This window comes from Eurypyga helias, unplaced genomic scaffold (genome assembly GCF_000690775.1).
Source record: "Eurypyga helias isolate BGI_N326 unplaced genomic scaffold, ASM69077v1 scaffold21340, whole genome shotgun sequence".
Classification (NCBI taxonomy): Eukaryota; Metazoa; Chordata; class Aves; order Eurypygiformes; family Eurypygidae; genus Eurypyga; species Eurypyga helias.
In genome coordinates, this window is record NW_010228006.1 from 1 (window position 1) to 11,291 (window position 11,291).

The following is an 11,291-nucleotide window of genomic DNA, read 5'->3' on the forward strand; positions in this document are numbered from 1 at the left end:
GGAATGAAGGTCTGTGTCCTTCGCGACCCGTGTGTGTGCGCGCAGCATCCCCTGGTTTTCTCCAGGCGAAGCCAGTGAACCCTTCGCTGAGAAGCTGAAGATCAGAGCAGTCGGGGCAAAAAAGAGGGGACAGGGTGGTAGTCGGGTCTCGGCACCTTCCTTGTCGCTAGCAGCTGCCCGGCAGCGTCCCTCTGAAATCCAAAAGCTTTTCAACCGGCTGTGTTTAACCCCTTCCAAAAGCAGGCGACCCAGCAGCCCCGAGCGTAAGAGGTTCGGCCTCGGTCTGTTGCTCGTACTAGTGCTCCGAGCGCAACCTCAGCCGCGGCAAAGGCTTCCCTCCCAGGAGGGAACGGAAAAGAAATGTTTACTGCCTTACTATTTAAAATTATTTCAAATAATGGCATTTCATAGAATCACAGAACGGTTTGGGTTGGAAGGGACCTCAAAGACCATCCCGTTCCAACCCCCCTGCCATGGGCAGGGACACCTTCCACTAGACCAGGTTGCTCCCAGCCTCATCCAGCCTGGCCTTGAACACTTCCAGGGACGGGGCATCCACAGCTTCTCTGGGCAACCTGTTCCAGTGCCTCACCCCCCTCTCCGGGAACAATTTCTTCCTGAGAGAAGACTTTGTCTCAGGAAAATTTCTTAAGACTTTTTCAGGAAAGTCTTTAGTCTTACTCAGAAAATACTGCAAGATCACATCTTTCGGGGGTGGGTGTGTGTCTTGTAATGAAAAAGGGAAAAGAACTCACAGATCTGAGCATCCCTACTTATATGTTGGGGTTCATTTACTGTGAGATACATTGCAAATCATATAGTAAACAGGCTCCCCCTGGCACGGCGTTGAACATAAATCCTCAGGTGGGCTTTATGAGGCAAAACGTGCTTTCTAAGTAATTTATTCTTTTATGATCATTATTTTTTACATTATTTTCAAATTACTGGCTGTTAACTTGACAGAACTGGGTAAGTGGATGCAAGTTTTTAGAACTGCGGGTAATACTGGCCCCATTGAATTAGGTGGTCAAACTTTATGTGCCTTTAGACAAGGAATTAGAATTTCACCCGTGTTCAGTAAAATCAAACTCACAATTCTGTAACATTGTTATGATTTCAAAATGGTCTGTGTATTCTCAAAAGCTTGATTTTTACTTAAAAAAAAAAAGCCAAAACCAAAACAACAACCCAAAATAAAACCACACACACAAAAAACCCCACCCAACACCAAGAGTGTTGTCTTCAATAGAGCTATCAATAAGCATTTTCTTAAGGATTTTCCTGTCTAAGTGGCTGGGCTTCAGTCCTGATGGCTGTTCACAGACCAGTCCAAATACCTTCATAAGAAACACGGATGATTTGCTAGGAGAATGAGTCAGTTAATTATTGACTATGGATAGGTATTTCTTAGGTAAGCTTTAATGATTTACTTCCTTTTTGTTGTTTGGACATTTCCACCTACTTACTGTACATGGTGAGCTGTGGGCATATTGGCATTCCCTGAATCTACTTGTCTGCCTACACTAAACCAATTGAAATTTCTTGTGGAATGAGGGTCAGTAAGCTGTGTTGTAACACTGCCTTTCTTACAAAAAGGGAGCAAGTGTGTTGGGTAGACTTTGTCTGAATGTGGTATCTTGAGTTAAAGCATCCCACTGTCATCATTATTATCCATGTCATCAAAATGAGGAAGATGAGGAAAACTGTCATGTGGCCATATTTCCCTGTTAACTATGGTGAGACAAGTAAGAAGAATTGAGATATAATCACATTTAAACCAAGCAAATTAGCATCTGTTAGATTGTATGTGTATACTAATTTCCTGCAAATCTTTCTGGTTTTTTTCACCAACCAAGACTGCTGCAAACATGCAGTTTGGATGGGGGTGGCTACTTTTACACTGTGAGTGCCTGAAAGTTAACTTAAATGAGAGATGATGTTTTCTTCAGTCAAAGCCATAGCAGTAGGTTTGTCCACCCTTCCTCACAGAGTAATGCCAACTTGTGAAATAACAGTACTGAGGGAAAAGATGATTACTGCGTTTGAGTAAAATTGATGACTTATTACTGTATGATTTTTTTGTTAAGGATTGTGGTGTAAAAAAATGGTAAAAGTATTTAAGTAATGGTAAATATTTTGGAATATGAAATATTATACCTCTTAGGAACAAATGTTTTATGTATTGTTTGTGTTGTAATTTATACTGTTTGTGTAAAATCGTGGTTTCCTGAGGAAAACCAGATTATTTCATTATGTTAATTATGTTTATCATATTAGCTTGTACCTGCTGATTATCCATCTTTTCTTATTCCAGGTGTGCAGTAGCATAGAATTGGGAGCATGCTACAGGCTTTCCATATTTGTAACACTTGTAACTAATCAGCTTGATAGCAACTCTTCCACCCCTATTAAGTGTAACATATAAACAGATTTTTAAAGCTGTTTCTGGCTTATGTTCCACCCTTTTCACTAATCTCAGTTTGCTCAGTGCTCTGTTTTGTAGCTCACGAAAAAAAGGGCCGTATGCTGCTCCTTTCATAAGCAAAAACAGTGAAGTTTTTTATTCTTCAAATTATTTTCTCTGCTTATTACATTATAGAATCTTAGAATAGATTAATGTGCTGAGATGCATGAAAAGAAATTACTGCAGCTCTTCAGCTGTCTGTTAAAATGCCAGGTATTTAGCTTTCAGTCATCCACTGTCCGGTCTGCAGATTAACAGCACCCTTCTTTAACTCTGTCAGACAAAAGTGGAGATACAGTTGTAATGGTACCCAACTCATGGTACTGGAATGCAGAATTAATCTTAGAATACAGTAACAATGTATTCTGGGGAATTCCATTGGATACTAAAATTGAGATAATTATAACTTTTTAGTATCACATATTTTCTGTTTATACACTGTGATGCTTTTGGAACTTTTTTCACACTTGTGAATTTAGTGAGACCTGCAGTCAGGATCTTAGGAAACTCGGTATAAAATTACTTTAATAAGCAGCATTTCTGCTAATTAAAAGGCTTTTTTTTATCAAGTGCAGTCTTACGTGTATCTTCTCCGAAGACTACTCTGTGTTTGATACTTAAATCTCAGTGACTTAGTTTAAAATTGGTTCTGTTTCAGCTACCAGCTTTGACGCTCAGCACTGCCGGGCAAATACAGCAAGATTGCTCATGGGTTTGGAAGTGAATCATACAAGTAGTTGCAGAACTGAAAACTCTTGAGATCTGCTGAATACCAGAATTGCGAACATGCCTGACAAATCTCAAGTGCATCTCTTAAACACAAGGTAGTCTTTCTCACTGTTTCGATGTACACCTTTTGTAAATGCGGAAGAGGTGTTAGTTAAGCTAAACCAGAGCAGTTAAACTATTTAAATTAGCCAGGATCTTATTAAGTGACACTGATTTGATTGTGAATGCGAGTTACTGTAGTTACGTTTCATTGCAGAACATACTATTGCATGTATTCCTGACCCTGAGTAAAAGTGCTTGCCTGTCTTTTGGCATGTTTTAAATGCCTCGGTTTCAATTCAAGTCGTTTTTGAGTCAGGAACTGGAGCAGTGTATGTGGACATCTCTGAGGGCATGTTTTGACTAGGAAGTTAAAATGCTAGTTAGCTGTTAAGCTAACTTTGTATTGCGCTGCAATAATTACATTGTTGTTTGCTTTGTTATTAAATTATATGTTACTTTATGATGGGCAGTGGGTGACTGAAATAATTCCCTGTAGCTTTATGGCCCTAATTACCAACAGAAACACTCATGAGACCTATTGTGATTCATTAAATTACATCTTGGAACCAGCATTCATGTTCATTCCAAATGATGCGCATCAGCCCTTGGATTCAATTAAACATGGGATAGCACTCAGCTGTATTAATTTCAGGTGTTTACTCCTGGTTATAGTCCATTCTGATAGATTTGTGCAGATGCAGCTGAATAGCAGAAGAGGGTTCTGTTGCTACATTATGCAGAGGCAAAACTATCAGATTTCACTGTGGCAATGAATTGGTTTCACGCTGATGGGAAGAATCATGCCTTTTCCTCTGAGTCAGCTTTGCTAACACTCCTGTATGCATTTGTAGTGGATATGAATCTATACATAGTAACAGTACCAAATGAACTTCAGGATGTGAAATATCATCAGTTGTGCAGCCAGGTAAAGGTGTTTGCGGACATCTGTGGTGTTTTTTTCCACTGCAGAGTTAACAGTCATGCTGGAGAGAATTTTGCCTCTTAGTGGATTGAACATAGATACTGATGTCAGTAGGCAAAGTAAAATTTAAAAAAATAAAAAGGGATAGGTTAATACCAAATACTTCCTGTAGTTCTTTATAAAACCCTATGCATTGTGTAGGTCTGTTCTAGCACAAGGAAGTCCCATACATATGTGAATTCCTCAAAAGCTCCTCCTTAAATTGCGGACAGAAGAAATTGGCCAAGAGAGTATTTCTGTTGTGTCCACAAATGAGTTACAATCAGAGGTAATAACCTTCTCTCTAGTACCTGTTTGGGTTTTTTTAATGGAATAGAAGGGAAGCCCTTGTTTCTTTAGGATGTGGCTGTATGAGGAAGTTAGATCTACCAGCAAATCGAAAAATACTTTGTTATCCAGCATGAATTCCCCTTCTTGTGAATGTAGCCTGTTCCTTTTTATTTAGGTGTGAGCATGTATTTACATATTAGTACACATTTTGTTTGTATATTTGCATGTTAATACACATTTTATTTTGTTTAGTCAACTAGAAGGGCAGTCCAACCTGCTGTCTTGTCAGTGAATCATCCTCTTTGCCATTAGCAAACTATCAGTAACAATGTCACGTTATCTTTAAAGGTCACTAATAAAAACGTTAAGTAGCAGTGCCCGAAGTGTCAGACCTATGACATGTACTAGATGCTCAGCAATGATTCCGTTGAGTTACAGCGCAATCACTTCAGGGTCTCCACACAGATCTCTTAATAAGAGACAAGTTGTGTTTTGTTTTTTTTTTTTTTTGGATTGCACTTTTGAGTACTGGTAACTGAAACAGCTGGACCTGTTAGCATCTTTTCTGAGAAAGAACTGCTGTCCACTGCCTGAATTAATTTATTGCTGTCTTAGAGCTAGCAGTGTAACAACAGACAAATGGATACATCATATTCATAAAATCTTATCAGCAGCTCCCATACCCTTACAACTGAGCATGAGTCAGGACAGATTAAATAACGTTTCCAGGTCACACAAGAAGTAGGTGGCTGGCCTGGGGGAAAAAACCTTACTCCGTGCGTTAAACTGAATCTGTCTTTCGTTCCCTGACACAATAAATATTATTTATTAGATAACGGAATTATTATCTATTCAGGCAGCACCTATGAGTTTTCCCTGCACGGTATGTAACACAGCCCATTCATGATATCCTTTCTTCCTACTGAGTGTAGGAAACAAAGAAACCGTGAGGGAGATTTTACTTGGCAGTTGTTTACATTGCAAACCCCATGCTGACCATCCCTGCTACCATTTTAACAACCAGCACAGCCACTTCTGATCAGAATTTACTGCAATCTTACATCCGTTACTCGGAATTTAGGTTTAGAAATAAAGGCATAGATGTGTTGAACAAAAGTAATTGTGATTCTAGGCAGTGGTGTTTGATCTAGAGCTCTTGCAGGGGGCAGGGGATCAGCTGCACTCTCGGGAAAAGTCTTTTCCTGAGTATCTCCTACTGACAGCAGGATGCATAACATAAAAATGCCTGCCAAGAATGTCAGAAATATGCACTGTGCTGCAGTCTGTTTATTTTGCTGCTCTGTCATCTATTTGCCAAAAACTTCCCTACATCTTTTTAATAATTTTGTTTTTATCTCCTCTTCATCTTGTATGAAAATTATGGAGATATTTCCAGACACCTAGTAGCCTACAGACAATCCACTAATCGCAAAGCAACACCAGAGAGGGGTGTTCCCCCCACGTAAAAATAATTCTTTGGGGCTGCTGCAGCAGAGAGGAGAAGGCGCTTGATACTTTCCCCAGGTTCTGGTGAATCCTTCTTTAAGAGAATCATTGCAGATTGCAGCCCTGGGGCTGCTGAGTGATGTTGTTACTACAGGAGGGTTTCCATCTACTGAGTGAATGTTAGGTCCTTTGCATTAGGGGTGGCCTCTGTCTTTGTAGCAAGGTTTGCACTCATATCTATAAAATGCAGAAAATAATGATAAAGACAGGTGCACTCACTGTACTCACAGAAGTAGCATGGAAGCCAGCACACTATGTAGGAAGTTGTCTTTTCTCACACTGCTGCGGCTACACTGCCAGCATGACCAACTTAATTTGTAGGCAGCTGAGACCAGGCTAGCAAAGGCTCAGCGTTGCCATGTGCTTTGGAGAGCCTCCGCCACAACAAAGATAACTGGAGTGTGACCACACTGTTATTTTACAGGCAGTTCTTTCTATAAACCATAAGGATTAGAGATTTCTTATGGAAGAGATCCTGATGTAGAATTGTTTGGTATATAGGCCTTGATTTACCTTATACGTTGAGCTCATCTTTGTTGCTTTATGAAGATTATAGACCTCATTTCATTCACAGGACTTTGCCCTTGATATAAATATTTGTGTGGCTGCCTGTGAGGCTGTGTTTGTAAGCAGCAGTCTGAAAGAAATTTTGTTACTCAGGTTGAGACAAAACAGATAAACAGAATGAACATACTTTCTCAGGGAATTTGGAAGTCAGCCAAAGAAATCCAGTCGTAAAGAGCCAAATGTTTTCCTTCATAGTAAAATGACTACACAGCTCACCTCCACATGCATATGCATATTCCCAATAAAGCAGGGCCATACCATAATAATAGAATCATAGAATGGTTTAGGTTGGAAGGGACCTTAAACATCATCCAGTTCCAACCCCCCTGCCAGGGGCAGGGACACCTTCCACTAGACCAGGTTGCTCAAAGCCTCATCCAGCCTGGCCTTGAACACTTCCAGGCATGGGGCATCCACAACATCTCTGGGCATCCTGTTCCAGTGCTTCACCACCCTCTCCATGAAGAACTTCTTTGTGATATCTAATCTAAACCTCCCCAATTTCAATTTAAACCCATTACCCCTTGCCCTGTCACTACAATAAGATGTATCTACATCCTGCATCATGTGTAAGCAGGTACATCCATATCCAAGGACACATACAGTGGCAATTTCATAGTTGATACTGGCATTTTGGAAGCATTTCTAGAATTTGTGTTCAGTATTTCACAAATGGGAGCCCTTTTCTGGAACCCGTTCCTAGGGGTTCCAGAAGTAGATGAGCTTATCCGTCTCCTCAAAACGGTGTGTGGATGCACTCTTGGCTGACCACTGGCTGGAGCATAGGAAATTCCAGGTTTAAACACTCACTATTCCAGCTGATGAACGCATCATTAAATGGGATGTGAAACTTATTCAGTCAGTCTGAGACTTTATTTCCCCTTGGCAGCATGGTCATCTGTAGTTTCCTATGGCCATTTACTTCTAGGGACCTTGCTTCTCTGCTCCTATCTTGTGACAAAACCACATCATGATCTAAGGAGATTTGATAAACAGTGTAATTATAAAATCAGCAGTTAACATGTACTAAGTATTCACAAATTCTTTACCAAATGGCTTTGCTCCTGACCAGCTCAGCCACACTTCGCGATGGAGGATACAAATGTCTGGTGGGCTTGAATGTCGTATTTTGTTGGAGGCGAGAGCACAGAAAGCCAGGACAGCCTTAGCCACAGAGTTACAGTAGGGTTTCAAAGAACTTGGCACTTGATTTTTCCTCTTCAGGACATTTGGAGCCTTCCTTTGTAAACCTCTTCCTCAAATTATTAACACAGCTCCTGCTCTCAAGACATTAGCTGGTACTTGGTCACATAAATCAGTTTTCTAGATAAAGACTAGGTGAGAACCCATGTCAAAAAGTAGTATGGCTCTTTTATTACTGTCTTGTTTCAAAATGTCCTCATAATGTGCTAGAATCGCCTCTAGATTGTTTCATTTCTAGTGGTTTTCTGTATCTTTCACTAAGTAGTTGAATTCATAGCTAGGAACCAAATTACTTTTCTTTCTTTCCCACATCTATCAAAGATTTTAATTCTCAGTCACCTGTTAGTGACTTCTGCGGTGTTTGCTCTATTTTTTAGAATGTATTTGAAATCCTCTACCACCTCCTTATTAGTGTCCTACAGCTACTTTCTTGTTACTTTAATCTTTTCTATTCCTGCAGTATAGGCTTTTCCATATTCCTGCCCTTGTCCTAGCTGTGATTTATAGTTTTTACATATATTCACAGTTCTGCACAATTTCTTCCTCTTTGCCATGAGTTGTTTTGCTTTTGTCTCCTACAGGTGTAGCGTCACATTGAATTCCTTCATACATTTGTTCTAGAATGGAGTATGGAAATTTAAATCTTAGGTCTGTTTTGTTTCCTTTTATTTTTAACTGAACATTTCTTCACAGAAGTTTTGGGAAGATTTTCATTGGTTAAGTAAATTATGTGTCTATGTGGGCTTTTTATTTCAAGGAAAGTATATCATGTCTGTCAAATTCTAGTAATATTGTCAAATGCTACTGGGGACATTATAATCCATCAGTCTTGATATTAAGGGAGCAATTTACATAATAAAAATGAGCTCTCTAAATGACAGTCTCAGACTGAGCATGATGTTAACCACAGAGAAACCCTAAGATTATGGGGAGAGGACAACCAAATGTTTCTCATAGCAAGTAGTTCTAAAACTTTTTTTTATTATTATTTATCTCTTGATCTCTGCCACCTTATCTGAAAAATACTACAGAAATGTCTGTTACATTTCCTGAAGACAACATGTAAGGCATTGTTTCCTTTTCCAAAAATCAACGTAGATATCCAATTTCCTTCAGTTGTGTGAAAATAAGTTAATTCAACAATTCTAGATATTTTTTGAAGAGAGTTTTATTGTCTCCATCCCATCAGTTTGTTGTGATTATTGTGTATTTTAGGCATCAGAAATCTAACTGTTTTTCTTATGCCTGAACAAAACATTTCCATTGACGTGATTGCCCAACTGCAGTTGATTAATCTGAAATGTTCACAGCATTTTTTTTTAATTGAGAATTTGGAAAACAAACAAACAAAAAGTATATAAATTATTTGATTTTACAGTAAAAACCAAAAGCATTCATATAGAGGCCAGAAACTCATTGGTGGCAGAGAATTTTGTAAAGTAAAAGATGCGAAAATCAAACTGCCGTTGTCGGCAGGCCCACTACACTTTTGAACGATGTGTCTGAAACTAGGTCTTGGCTCTCCTAGTTGTCTTTAGGATCCATGTCATACATGGCAAAGTTTTTCAGGACATCAGTCTCGCCAAATAAACAGGTTATTTAGACACTGCATTTAATTCAATGAGCAGCTATTAGGTAATGCAGAACAAGTCAACATGACTAATAGGTTTTATTTGATTTGGCAAATGCAACCCTAGAGTAACAACGCTGTGTAACTTGTAACTGGCAACTGAATTTTATTAGGGTTTGTGGGAGCTGCTGTTTCCCCATTGGACTAGGGGAGCAGAACTCAAATAAGATTCAAAAAACCTTTTCCTCTTACTCAGCAAATTGCCCAAGGAAACCAGTCCTATATGAGCAGTCCTAAACTGCGTATTTATCACTAAGAAACACACATCTGAGTTGGAAGAAGGGATGTTCTCTGTATTTGCTTTCAGTACGTATAGATGATACAGAATTAGTAATTGCTGTCCCTTCTGTTTGCAGACTTTCTCTGCAGCTGAGACGCACATTTACACAACACCCACAGCACAGCATGTATTTGATAGCATTGACAGATGTTGAAAACAAGCACAGCTCATCTGAATTCTTTTCAGACACCCATTGTTGTGTTCTGGAAAAAGCCTTTGTGCTCCCAGAGCGGGCTGCAGACCTTTGTTTTCAGTTGCACAACGTGTAGGTTTTAGTTTTCATTTTTGAGAAACCATGCATTTTTCAGCAGGGGCCTGTCCAAACAGGTCATTGTGCCTTAACAGAAAATGTAGTAGAGGCAGAGATGCTCCTTCAGCATCACAAAGAAAGGAAGAAAAGGGAGAAGTGTTTCAGTTTAGGCAGTAACCGGGGAAATAGTTACTTTGAGGAAATTAAAATAAATTACAGAGGTCATTCAGATGGGACTTGGAGCACTGTCATGAGTTTGACTTAAGTTAGTTAGTGCGGGAAGGGAAGAAGAATCACTGTTTGCTACCCTAAACAAGAACGTGGGTTTTATTCCGCTATTAACAGATTCTTACAGCATTAGCGAGTGAAGGCCTTCTCTCTGCCTGTGCTGAGCTCAGAGCGAATACCTACAGATTCAGGCCTCCATTCAGAACTTTGCAGTGATTTTGGAGTGGTGCTGTTAGGTCTGAAGATGGAGGAACATTCCTCAGTAGAGAACAAGGTATTTATGGATTCACAGATCTCAAAGCAGAGATGGCTCAGACTGATCTCCATCCCATCAGGGGAAGGGCCGTTGCACGTCTCGGCTGCCTCCCTCCATAGCCCAGGGTTAACGCAGCACCTGCCGCTTGCCTCTGCTGGTAGCTTCCTTCTCCTTAAAAAGTAGTTTCAAAAATACTCCCAAACTTACCTCCATTTTCAGGTTGCCTGGTTTCAGTCTTGAACCATTAGTTCTTCGTATGTTTCTCTCCACTCCAGTACCCCTGCATAGAGTTATTTCCCCTCTCGTAAGGCGTGCACACACACTGAGGCACGTCTGAGTACCCTTTCTGAGAGAACAATTCTTTATAACTTAGCACAAACGTGTTTACTTTGGGCTTGTAACTTCTTTTCCCTATGTCTCCCAGGTTACAGTCTGAAATTTTGAAAGGTAGTAATGCAAGTGATGTATTTTCCCAGGATCCTTACCACAGACCTGGGACAGTTAAATCAACTTCTTTCTGCTTATTTATCTGAAGACAAGTTCTGATGGCACCGTGTCACGCTGGGCGCGCACGCTGACTTGCTTGTACGTCAGGGCTGCGCAGGACTTAGGGGTTGTTACTACCTTCTACCTTCTGCAGCTGTGATCTGAATGTTTTGCACACTGAATAAAAATACTAATGTAAGACCAAGTACCACTAACTGCTCCAGTAACACCCCTACTCCCCAGTGATTTCCTAAAGGACACTACTTTGAGATTGTTGGTTGGCTCCAGAACTTTGTATCAGGTGGAACTGCGGAGCACTCATGTTTTGATGAGAGTAATAATACTTAAGATGATATTTAAGTGCCAAGCACTTCATTCTATAATTAAATATTAATTAT